The sequence below is a fragment of the Protopterus annectens genome, chromosome 2.part2 (genome assembly GCF_019279795.1).
Source record: "Protopterus annectens isolate FY-2018-M chromosome 2.part2, PAN1.0, whole genome shotgun sequence".
In the NCBI taxonomy this organism is placed as follows: domain Eukaryota; kingdom Metazoa; phylum Chordata; order Ceratodontiformes; family Protopteridae; genus Protopterus; species Protopterus annectens.
The window spans coordinates 546,202,926-546,215,387 of NC_056730.1; the positions used below are offsets into that span (position 1 = coordinate 546,202,926).

At 45.3% G+C, this 12,462-nt stretch overlaps 1 protein-coding gene across 1 annotated transcript in view; it reads right to left on the minus strand.

Moving 5' to 3' along the window:
• LOC122795708 (30S ribosomal protein 2, chloroplastic-like) overlaps nt 1-12,462 on the minus strand; it is a 1,331,913-nt gene that overhangs the window by 6,209 nt on the left and 1,313,242 nt on the right. The window lies entirely within an intron of this gene.

Sequence of the window (12,462 nt, forward strand, 5' to 3'; positions counted from 1 at the left end):
GGGGCCAGGAGTCACCAAATCAACCACACACACTCTGGCCATTAGACCAAAAGGACCATTGCTTGGCACCTGGAGGCGTCAGTGGGAGTTAACTGTAGATGTACCTGAAGGTGTCAGTCAGACATTATAAGTTAAGCTGTTATTTGTATTTTGTACCTGTGTAAGTTTTACTTTCTTATTGTATATGTTTGGTGCTTTTCTCCTCGGGTCTCTGCTGAAAAAGGTTTTTTTGTGCCCAGTCGGACTAAACCGGTTAATAAATGTCAAATAAGTAAATTATCACTTGAGTCATATTCCATGTGGGTGTAAACGACTTGAGACATACCTCCCTGGACTATATGAAGAGACATTATGGAGCTCTCAGATTGAGTGTCCCACACTGTAATGTGCCTAGTACTGAGAAGCATTCTACCTTCGCCAAGGATGATGCCACAATATAAATAAAAGATAAGCGACTTCAATAACTGGCTTAGTTTCTGCAGTCACTCCAAGAGGGATATTTGTCAGTACGAGAGGATTTGGCCAAAAGAGCTTTTGAATAACTTGAGAAAACATTGTTCTCCCCCCCCCCCCCCCACCCAGTGCCTTTTTTGAGCAATGCCAAACTGACAAACCTTCCAACAGAGCAAATCCAACCTAAGAGAATCTAAAGGTGTTATTCAATGCCGGGAGCCTAAACCAGAAATTCTATTCCCTCGAGGCTCTCCCTATTCTTGGAAATGTGGACATCTGTGCAGTTACTGAGACATGGTTTAAAGCTGTGGAAAGCACCCCGGCAGTGCAGGGCTACAACACCTAGGGATAGCAAATGTTTGTAACCAAGGAAATTATTCTTTTGAGCCAGGATACAGCATACAGGATCTGAACTGCCAAAACAAAGCAAGGTCTTACTAACTTCAATGCTGCTGGCTGCAAAAAAGCAATTACTAGGAATTGGAAATCAAAATCTAAACCAAATGTAACTGAAGTGCTAAATATTGGGAAGGAGATACATAAAGTGGAACGAGAGCTTTAAAAAGGAGAAGCAGCAGTTCTTGATGTGAATTTCTTGACATCTGTGTCTCAAACACTTGCTAGTTGGTTTTGGAGTGCTTTTATCATGTGAAAAAAAAGCCCTCTTATAACCAGGTTCATAGAAATGAACATGAGTTTTACAACCTTGTAGTAGCTGGAACATACATTTTATGCTCCAAAACAGGAAAAAAGACAACCCTATTATTTATCTCTCTGACATCAAAGAGGTGTATAACCCAATTTTGTTATGCAACTTTCACAGCGCTTATGCTCCAGTCTCGCATTAGGATATAAACATCATCAAGCACTGAGTAGCACTGAGACACAGTAATGGCTTAAACTCATTAACCCTGAGTACCATCCCATGGCACCTCTGTGCTTAAATCCGAGCGCTATGAGGTAATAGGAACTGCATCATGTTAACCCAGAGTGCCTTCCAGCAGCGAGAGTAAGTTTTTAGACCTAATTTAAAGCTATTGTTGAAAAATAAGTTGAAAAAGTAACTGAACATTGTCAATTACCTTCTCAACTTAGGATTCACAGTGGAGCTACCTGAGAGTCCTACTGGACTTTTCTGAGAAAAGTGGCTTGGCATGCACTCTGTCTTTGTTTCTGATTACTCCAAATCCGACTCTGTCTGGGTTTCCTAAAGCAAGTGGTGGCAGCCAATCGGATTCTTGCAATCCAAGCCACCACTTGCATAACATCTCCACCCCCAGTTCTAAGTTTCCATTGTCCTGTCAAAATAGAGGGTCCAGCAGCAGCTATTCCCTTTTTTTCCTGACATTTGCAGAAATTACCTGCTTTGCTACTGGATCACTCTATTTATTTTCTGTGCCAATCAGATAGATACAGAGGAAAGTACAGCCACTGTCATGCCAGAGGACCCATCGCCATGAGGTAAATGTGGTTGCTTGACTTTTTGGCATATAAATAAATTGTTGTGTTGGGTCTTTTATTTCACAAGATTATTCTTATTTACTAGTCAGACAAGTTTGGAATATGGTCTTAGCTAGTGGAAAAAGGCTCTGCCAATGTTTTTTTGTACAGTACTACTTTCGGCCTTCTGATCTGGGGTATAGTAGGGCCAGTGAATGGCTGTACCTAGAATTTTTTGTTTTGTTTTGATAAACTGAATATCTTACTGGACTACAATTATTTACTAAGTGGATTGTTTTCCAATAATTATGCACTTAAGAAATTCTCTCCCATACGTAACGGGGTCTTCTGTTTTTCCCTCTTTCCTATTAGTACTGCCAGTCTACCTGTCTTGAATTACTGAGCTGTTCATGTACATTACTCCTTTTTGTGGAGGGGGCCATGATTATTTCAGTTATCAGGTCCAGTGTTCTGCTTAATTAAAAAAAAAAAAAAAAAAAAAAGCTTCAAAGAAGTGAAAAATTCTAGGGTGCTCAAAGGTTTACAGGGTTGTATCCAGTAAAATAAGCTACACTTTTATGTTTGTAACAGCCTTGATTCTCACTTGCTAATTGACTATCTGCGTGCTGCTCAAATGCGCATCGCTTTGTTTAGTTGATGTATTCACAATGGTTCCAGTATTAGGGGCCTGAAAGAAAAGCTTCAGTACTTTTAATCGTATTGCTTAGTGTTTCTTGAGTAGGTAGCATTTCACATTATAGTACAAGTGGCAGTTTTGTTCATGGTTACGTACGTACAAGTGAGTGCTGTGTTTTGTTTATTTTTTTTTTGGCCTCTTGTTCCTGCTCAGATAGCTTTAATGGATGCAAAGGTCGCTTTTCTTCTACACGTGTGCATATATGTGATTTTTTTCTTTTCAAGCAAAATGAGAGTTGCTGTGTGTGTGTGATGAAGCATATACACATTTTATCCACATACTGAGATCTGTGCACAGTAGACTTCAGGGTATTGATACTAGCTTTGTTTGTGTAAAAAGGGAAGTTCATATTTGTTTTGTACAGGGTAGGGAATGTTTTGTTTACAACTTATAACTTTGTTTGGAATGTTAAATCTATTTATCAATTAGAATGATAAGGGGTTTTAAGGGTGTGTGTGTGTGAGACAAGTTCATGAGTATGTTTTTGGTTATGATTCATATTGTAGATGTGTGTTCTAATGTTCTTAGGTAATTACTAGGGGTGCAGAGCAGGATATTGGCTCAATTTCACAGATTCCTCCAAAGCTCTAATTAACATGCTCTGGATCACCCAGTAGGCGAACGAAGGCTTAGGGGAATAAAACCCTGTACCGTATGAGTCTGTTTGTTGGTAGCTTATATTTGCACTAACTGCCAAACTTCAATCTAATGTGACTCTGCAGACTGGAGAGTTCATGATGTCACAATATCTGTCTAATATAGGTGACCCCCCCCCCCCCAAAACTAGGGTTAAACAAAAAACTTCTCCAAAGCTGACTTCATCCTCATAAAATTTGTGATTTTCTGGATTTTTGTGGCAAATCAGTGTGGATAAAATTCACTAAATAGTGACAGGCATTTCAGTTTCAGACTTCATATCCTTCAGGTAATGCATGGTAGAACAATATCTTTTATTCTAGCAAGTTTCTTAGTTTATGACAGTAATATTTAAACTTTGCCCCTGTTTTACAGGGGCTTTGGCACCCAATTATTTTTTGCTTTGTGCAGGTTTTTAGTGTTAGGAATTTGAGAGCTATGGACTGATGCCAGACTGCAGTACAGACAGGAAAAGACTGACATGCTGAATGTTGCCTATGATATTGTTGCCAACTCTAAGGCAAGAGTGCACTGTATTTAGAAAATTAATTATTATATCTGGATGGTGATTATATCTGGTGGTACTGAAGGGATCGCTTGGCTGAATGCATTATTTTAGTGATTGCACATACTGGAAAATGTTACTGAAGGGTCATTTGGGGAACCATTTCATTTTGCCGACTGTGGATATCTGGACCTACTAATGAAGATTTTGCTTGGGGAAATAATTCATTTGTGTATCAGGGAAGTGCTTGTGCATACATGGTCAGACTGCTGAAGTGACTGCTGGGCAAATATTTTACTGTGTCATTTTGGTGCTTGTGCATACACAACACCAACAACTGAAGGGGTTACTGGGGAAAATAAGTTATTAGTGTGTCAGGGAAAAGCTTTTGCATAAATGGATAATCCATTTTGCCATTTTAATGTCCTGAGAGCTGGCTGTGTTATAGTACTGATTCACTGGCTCTATCCACCTTTAAAGTGTGTACTTGAATTAACTGGGAACAAATTAAATGAGACTGGAATGAATGAACATTTGCCAGTCTCTCCTTTATTGGCCAAGTATTTGTGTACTTCTCAGTATGAATTCTGCCCATGCTGTAGTTTGGAATAATTTCTTAGCTGTTAATAATATCGAAATGCTGTCTTCAGGAGCACTGTTGATTAATAACAGTTTGGGGAAATGCTGGATAACAGTGCTGAGAAATGTATCCAAATGTTCTGCACATATATTCTGATTCTCCTGACTAATGTCACATGAGACAGTCTTTCTACTGAATAATGCTGGATATCTGACCTGATTTGTATATGCGTATAAGAGGGTAGGTGTAAGGAAAAGTTAGAATAGGGTGAACAAAAGGCCTCAGATTATGTAAGGAAATTGGGGGGGAAGAAAAGTACAGTTGTGTACACTTACCATAAATGTAGATGTTCGAGTGTATTCACTGTTGCAGTCATTACATTTGGGTTATCCTGCTGGCAGGTTGCCCTCAGTCGGCCTGAATTCCAAAGTCTTGGGTCCTGCGTCGGTTGCTGTCGCCTCTACCCTGACGTCAGGTCGTCAGGGGTATAAAAGATGCAGTCAACGTGATTTTCTTCAGTTTTGCCTGCCCCAGATGTCAGGTGCCCCCAAAAGGGTAGGCTAAAAATATGTAAATAAAACATACATGCACCAAAATGAGAAGTTATGTACCTACCATAACGTTCCATGTTAGTTGACTTCTTCTCGCCTTCTTTCTTGCTGGATGGGTTCGGAGCCGATCCTCAGCTCCGACTCTGCTTATATCAAAGCTCGAGAGCTATTTTTACCGGCTCGAGGTAACCCTGTATCCCACAATGCTAGACGCTAACTACCCAGATCTCGTTTGATAGCTAACACTATAGCAGTTCTGTCCCCAGAACAAAGGAGAGAGACAGGCATACCCAAATAGATAGCCATCCCAAGAAAAGGATAACCACTGGAGACCATACTGGGCAAAAAAAAAAAAGGCCCCATAGGATCCTATCGGTCTGTCCAGGCTAGGGGGTTGGAGGGCGGGACGCAAGAAAGAAGGCGAGAAGAAGACAACTAACATGGAACGTTATGGTAGGTACATAACTTCTCAATGTTAAGTTGTCAATCTCGCCTTCATTCTTGCTGGATGGGACCGCATCCCTAGCACCTCAAACCTGGGTGGCTCATCGGAACAGACTCTTGAGGACGGTGGAACCAAAGTTAGCTCGGCTTCTGGAGGCCATGTCCAATTTATAATGAGAAATAAAGGTATGGGGAGAGGCCCATGTGGCTGCCGCACAAATAGAATCTAAAGGCAACCTGTCCTGAAAGGCTATTGACGTAGCTAAGGCTCTAGTTGAATGGGTTCTAGGTTTTGATGGAAGCTTTTGATGCCTCAGTTCATAGATGAAAGTGATGACAGAGGCCAACCATCTAGAAAGGGTTACTTTGGAAACTGGAAGGCCTTTCTTCCCTTCAGCATAAGATAGGAAGAGCTGCTCAGATTTCCTAAATTGCTTGGTTCTATCCAGGTAGTAACGGAGTTGGCGGTTTACATCCAAGAAATGCAACTTTTGTTCCGCTCTGTTGGAATAATTAGGGAAGAAAACTGGGAGATTGATAGTCTGGTTTAGATTTGCCTCAGAAGATATCTTGGGTAAAAAAGAGGGGTTAGTTCTTAGGGACACTCTATCTTTATGGAAAACCAGATAAGGAGGACGAACGCAAAGGGCGTGAAGTTCTGAGACTCTCCTCGCAGAGGTTATGGCCACTAGAAACAAAGTCTTCCATGAAAGAAACTTCAAACAGGAAGCCGCAGGTTCAAAGGGAGGGAGAATCAAGGAGGTTAAAACTAGATTCAAATCCCACTGCGGTGGGGGATGTCTGACCGGGGGCTTAAGTAAAAAGATACCTTTAAGGAAGGCTTTACACAGCTTATGAGACATAATAGAGGAGTCTGACAGGCCCACATGAAAAATTGAAATGGCCGCTAACTGGACTCTGATAGTGGATGAAGAAGATCCCGATTGAAAAAGTTCGGCCGAAAAATCCAGGACCGATTGGATAGGAGCCACGAATGGGTCTATGTTCCTAGACTTTGCCCAGAAGGAAAAACGTTTCCATTTGCTAGCATAAATCCTCCTGGTAGAAGATTTGTGAGAAGCTAAAATGATGTCACGCACCGAATGGGAGATAAAGGGAAGCCTGGCTAAGGTAGGAAGTGGAGCAACCAAGCTGTGAGGTTGAGAGAGGGGAGGGATTGGTGCAGCTTGCCCGACTGAAGGGTCAAGAGATCTGGAACTGGGTCCAGACGCCAGGGCTGCTCCAAGAGGTAACGATGCAGGAATGGAAACCAGATTTGTCGAGGCCAGTACGGAGCAATGAGGTTCATTGTGGATCTCAAAGTGGTAGCTTTCTGAATCAACTGAGTGATTAATGGAAAAGGGGGAAAAGCGTACAGGAGACCCCGGGGCCAATCGTGGACTAGAGTGTCTCTGGGGGAGTTGCCGGGAAGAGTGTGAAAAATTCATGGCACTTGCTGTTCTGGGGTGTTGCGAAAAGATCGCAGCAAAGCTGACCCCATTTTCCAAAAATTTTCTCCACTACTGAATGGTTGAGAGACCACTTGTGCGGCATGAGAATGGCTCTGCTCAGCCTGTCCGCTATGACGTTGGACTTCCCGGGGATATGCGTTGCTATCAGAAACCGCTGAGAGGAGATCGCCCACTGCCAAAGTCTGAGTGCTTCTCGACATAAGGGACAGGACTTGGTTCCGCCCTGCTTGTTGATGTACCACACTACGGACACATTGTCCGTCTGAACTGCAATCGTCCTGATGGGAAGAGAGTCCTGAAGGGCTTGCAACGCTAAAAGTACTGCTCTCATCTCTAGGACATTTATGTGCAGGTGGCACTCGAAAGGTTGCCAAGTGCCCTGGACCATCCTGCCCTGAAAATGCCCCCCCACCCGATCAGGGAAGCATCCGTTGTCACTGTAGCAACCGGGGGGGGGGGGAGACAAAGGGTCTGCCCTGAATCACTTGAAGGGAGACCATCCACCAAGACAGGTGTTTCTTGCATGACTGAGTTATTAAAATGTTGTGTGACATCGGGAGCTGCTGGAAGGACCACTGAGAGAAGAGCATCCACTGAAGGAGTCGCATGTGGAAGCGAGCTAAGGGAAGTAATGTAATGGCAGCCGCCATGAGACCTAGAGTCTTCAGTACAAACTTGGCCTGGATTTTGTTGTTCTGAAGAAGGATATGAACATGTTCGCGAATATCTGAGACTCTTTGTGCCGTTAGTTTTGCAGATAGTTCGACTGCGTCTAATATGGCGCCTATGAAGGTAATAGACTGACAAGGCGACAAAGCAGACTTTTCGAAATTTATGGAGATACCTAGCTCTTCGCAAATCTGAATGGTGTAATCTCTGGACTGAATAAGTTGACGCCTGGTGGTGGCGGTAAGGAGCCAGTCATCCAGATATGGAAACACCTGGAATCCTTGATGCCTCAGATGAGCCGTAATCACTGCCATACATTTGGTGAACACTCGGGGGGCTGTAGTGAGACCAAAGGGCAGGGCCCTGAATTGGTAGTGACTGGCCCCCAGCCGGAAGCGGAGAAACCTCCTGGAGCGCCTGTGCATTTTGATGTGGTAGTACGCATCCTGAAGGTCTATAGAGCACATCCAATGGTCCTGGCCCAAAAAGGGTAGAATGGACTGTAGCGTGACCATCCGGAACTTCGTTCTTTGAACAGACTTGTTTATTCTGCTGAGATCCAAAATTGGTCTCCAGTCCCCTGTCTTTTTTGGTACCAAAAAGAACTTGGAGTAGATTCCGGATCCTTGCTGGTCTGCTGGGACTGGTTGGATGGCCCTTTTTCTTAACAGTTTTGAGATTTCTAATACTGCTTGTTTCCTTAGACCGGGTGGAACATCTGGAAGGGGCCTTTTTGGCTGTTTTGGGGTGTGGACAAAGAGAATTTTGTAACCCTCGGATATGATCGACCGTACCCATTTGTCTTTGGTGAGGGAAAGCCAGGCTTTTGGGTACAGTGATAATCTTCCCCCGACTGCCTCCGAATGTATACAGTCGGGCAGCTTCTCAGGGATGCTGGAAGGGTTGGCCAGAGACAGCTTCTCTGCTACCCTGATTCTGCGGACCCCCTCTGCCCCTAGGGTGGCATCTGTTATTGTCCCCCCCTGCCTCTAGAGGGGAACTCACCTCGTGTGTCCGGCGCGACTCCCTGTGGTTTGCGGAACCACATTTTTCCACCTTTCTGACCTTTGGGGTATGGTCTAGATGGGGTGGAAAAACGGACTCCCACGGCAGAGAGAGTCTTGCCTTCTTGTTCGCATCTGGTCAAAGTATCCTTCACCTGAGGTCCAAACAACGCCGAACCATCAAAGGGAGAGTTGGTGAAGGATGCCTTAAAGGGGTCAGCAAAGTTACAAAGCCGCATCCAGGCGTGACATCTTAAGGCCACGCCTGTGCCTGCAGCCCTACTCACTCCATCGGCCGCATAAGAAATAAGCCACATGGAGGAGTTAACAATCGAGTTTAGGGTTGCCAGCTGGGAGTTGATTTTGTCCTGAGACCCCGCAGCTGTTGGATCCTGTAGGGTATCAGCCATTTCTTTGAGCAAGTCTCTCTGAAGGCGGGTGAAATGACATAAGTAATTCAGTGACCGCATGGTAAAGGTCGCTGAAGAAAACATCCGCTTGCTGTACCTATCCATGGTCCTAGAATCCTTATTAGAAGGATGGACAGGTACTGAAGGATAGGCCAGTTCCTTCTTAGTGGCTGCTGCCACCACCATGGCATCAACAGGGACACCCTTAGTCAAAAACTGTTTATCAGAAGGGGCTGTGATAAATTTTGAAGGCCTCCTTGGGGTAGGTTCCATCGAGTCAGGGGCCGTCCATGCCTTTCTGGCCACCACTTCCATAAGGGGGTCAAAGGGCGGAGACACCCAGGAAGTGGAAGGGCGAGAACCAAACGCCTCTAGGTAGACTGACTCATCCTCGGAAGGATTGAGGGTAGACCAGTTCCCCCTCTGCTTGAGGATCTCAAGGATGTCAGAAAAGGAGACATCCTCAGAGGGGGATCGTGGGGACCCTTCCGAATCATCCAAGTTGGTGTCAGATGTGACGGACTCAGGGGAGTCCACATGCTTCCTCTTACATTTCCTCTTCCGAGGGGGCTCCCCTGACGGATCAGGGGAGGCCTCAGAAGAGGAGGATGCTCCCAATGGGGGCACCTGAGGCGTAGGATCTCTGCGGTCAGGGTTGAGAGGATGGGTAGAGACCGTAGCAGGCACTACAGTGGGAGGAGCTAAAGGGAGCCGACAGAGGAGCAGGCACAGGGGCCAGCACACTCCTCATGACCTTGAAAGCACCCCTATCAGGCAAGGAAGAAGGTCCCCGCTCCGAAGAGATAAGGACCACTCCCGGCACCGAGAGGGATAGCTCCGAGGTCGATGTTGGAGCCGAACTCACCTGCGCTGAGGCTCCGAGAGGGAGAATGGGGTCAGACAAGGGTTCAATGCCACTCGCCCCCTCGGAGCCGATGAGGGAGTCACGGTGCCCGGATCCCTCCAAGGGTGGCACCATGGAAGAAATCAGAGCCGACGACGGAGCCGAAATGGGTGGTATTGGCTCCGACGTGTTGACGGACCCGGCTCCCACAAACTCCGGCTCCGAACTCAGAGGAAGAGTCGGAGGAGGAATCGACGATGGAATGGGGATAGCCACTGTCTGTTGAGAAGGGCTATGAAGCATCTGGGCCAGTGCCTGCGACTTAAGGAGTCTGCTAACCACCCTCTCGAGGTCATGGTCCGAAAGCCTGGAAGACAGAGAGGAATGGGACCGATGGCTGCTCTCCAAAAGCAAAGGAGATCTCGGAGCCGAATGGACCGACTCCAAAGAAGGGGACCTGGAGCGCTTACGACTCGAAGACGGTTCTGACATAACTATCGGAGCCGACTGAGTTCTTGAAGCCTCGGCTCCAGCCGGAGCCAATGCAGAAACAGAAGTAGCGCCACTGGCCGAGAAGGCTCTGTACTCGGAGCCGACGATTTAGTGGGCTTGGAAGGTTTGCCCGACGAGGACTTGGCCGGGGAACCTTCGGGCTTCAACAAGCCTCTCAAAATCAACTTGTTTCTGCAGGACTCTTGGACTGAATGCATGGCAGACAGAACAAGAGTCCTGCAGGTGCAGAGGGCCTAGGCAATAAACACAAGAAGTGTGACCGTCTGTCAGAGACACTTTCTGACAGCACAAGTCACACTTCTTGAAGCCTGAGACCTTGGACTCCTTAGACATCTTGTGGTAAAACACACACACACACACACCACACCACACCACACCAAAGAAAACTTAGTCCAGTCACTTCACCACACCAAAGACTAAGATTAAAATAATTAAACTGACTACTTTAACTGAAGACAAAAAACTAGAGTACAAACTTGGCCCGAAGGCCTGATAAAAAGGGGACCGAGGGGATAGAAAAACAGACCCAAAAGGGGACAATATAAAGGCAGGCTACTCTAAAAAGGTAAAGGGGAAATAATGTACACTAACCCTGAAAATAAAATGGAAAAATCTTACCAGAAAAACTGCTTTTGAAAAACTTTTACCAGAGAGCCGGCAAAAACGCAGCCTCGCGGCTAAGCGGCAAACGAGATCTGGGTAGTTAGCGCCTAGCATTGTGGGATACAGGGTTACCTCGAGCCGGTACAAATAGCTCTCGAGCTTTGGTATAAGCCGAGTCGGAGCCGAGGATCGGCTCCGAACCCATCCAGCAAGAATGAAGGCAAGATTGACAACTTAACATTAAGCTTTACCTTCATCTATAAGCAAATACACCACTTAGGTTGAATAGATTAGAGAAGTAAAGATAAGTTCCAGCAAAAGTAAGGGGGATGGCGGGTGGGTAACCTGGACTGCAACAGTGAATACACTCGAACATCTACATTTATGGTAAGTGTACACAACTGTACTATGTTCTTTGTGTTTCACTGTTGCAGTCATTACATTTGGGTTGAGTCCCAAAGCTATGGTTGGGGGGCTGGAGCTAAACAGCATTAGTCGGAGCCGAGGATCGGCTCCGAACCCATCCAGCAAGAATGAAGGCAAGATTGACAACTTAACATTAAGCTTTACCTTCATCTATAAGCAAATACACCACTTAGGTTGAATAGATTAGAGAAGTAAAGATAAGTTCCAGCAAAAGTAAGGGGGATGGCGGGTGGGTAACCTGGACTGCAACAGTGAATACACTCGAACATCTACATTTATGGTAAGTGTACACAACTGTACTATGTTCTTTGTGTTTCACTGTTGCAGTCATTACATTTGGGTTGAGTCCCAAAGCTATGGTTGGGGGGCTGGAGCTAAACAGCATTAGGAGCGGCTATGAGGCCCTGCAGAACTGCAGTGGCAAAGCCTGCCCTGGATTTAGAGTAAAGAGGCAGATTGTAATGTTTTGTAAAGGTATGCACTGAACTCCAAGTAGAAGCCTCTAAAATGTCTTTGGTTGGTACTCTCCTGAGAAAGGCTGCAGAAGTGGCTGCAGCTCTGGTTGAATGTGGCCTAATGCCCTTAGGCACTGGTTTGCCATGCTGTGAGTAGCAGAAACAAATGCAGTGAAGTATCCACTTTGAAATAGTCTGGTTGGAGATGGCCTTTCCTTGTGATGCTGCGGCATATGCCACTAGTAATTGTTCTGTCTTTCTGAAAACTTTAGTTTTGTCCAAGTAGAATTTAAGTTGTTTGTGTACGTCCAAAGAATGCAGAATTTTCTCCCCCTTGTTCTGTGGATTTGGATAAAAAGTTGGCAAATCAATAGTTTGGTTAAGGGCTACACTGGATACCACCTTAGGCATAAATGTAGGGTTTGTTCTCAGAGAGACCCTGTCTGGACAAAAAATGATAAAGGGTTCCACAGCCATGAGAGCCTGTAGCTCTGAAACTCGTCTTGCAGAAGTTATTGCTAGGAGCAGAGCTGTTTTCCAAGATAAGAATTTTATATCCGCAGTAGCAGCTGGCTCAAAAGGAGGTAAGGTGAGTTTTCCCAAGACATAATTGAGGTCCCATGCAGGTATTGGTGTTCTCCTTGGAGGCCTTAAGTTTTTGGCTCCTCTGAGGTACTGCCTTAATAAAGGATGAGAAAAGAGTGGTGGCTCTGTATTGCAAAATCTGAGGAATATTTGGGACAGCTGTATCAGTTCCTTA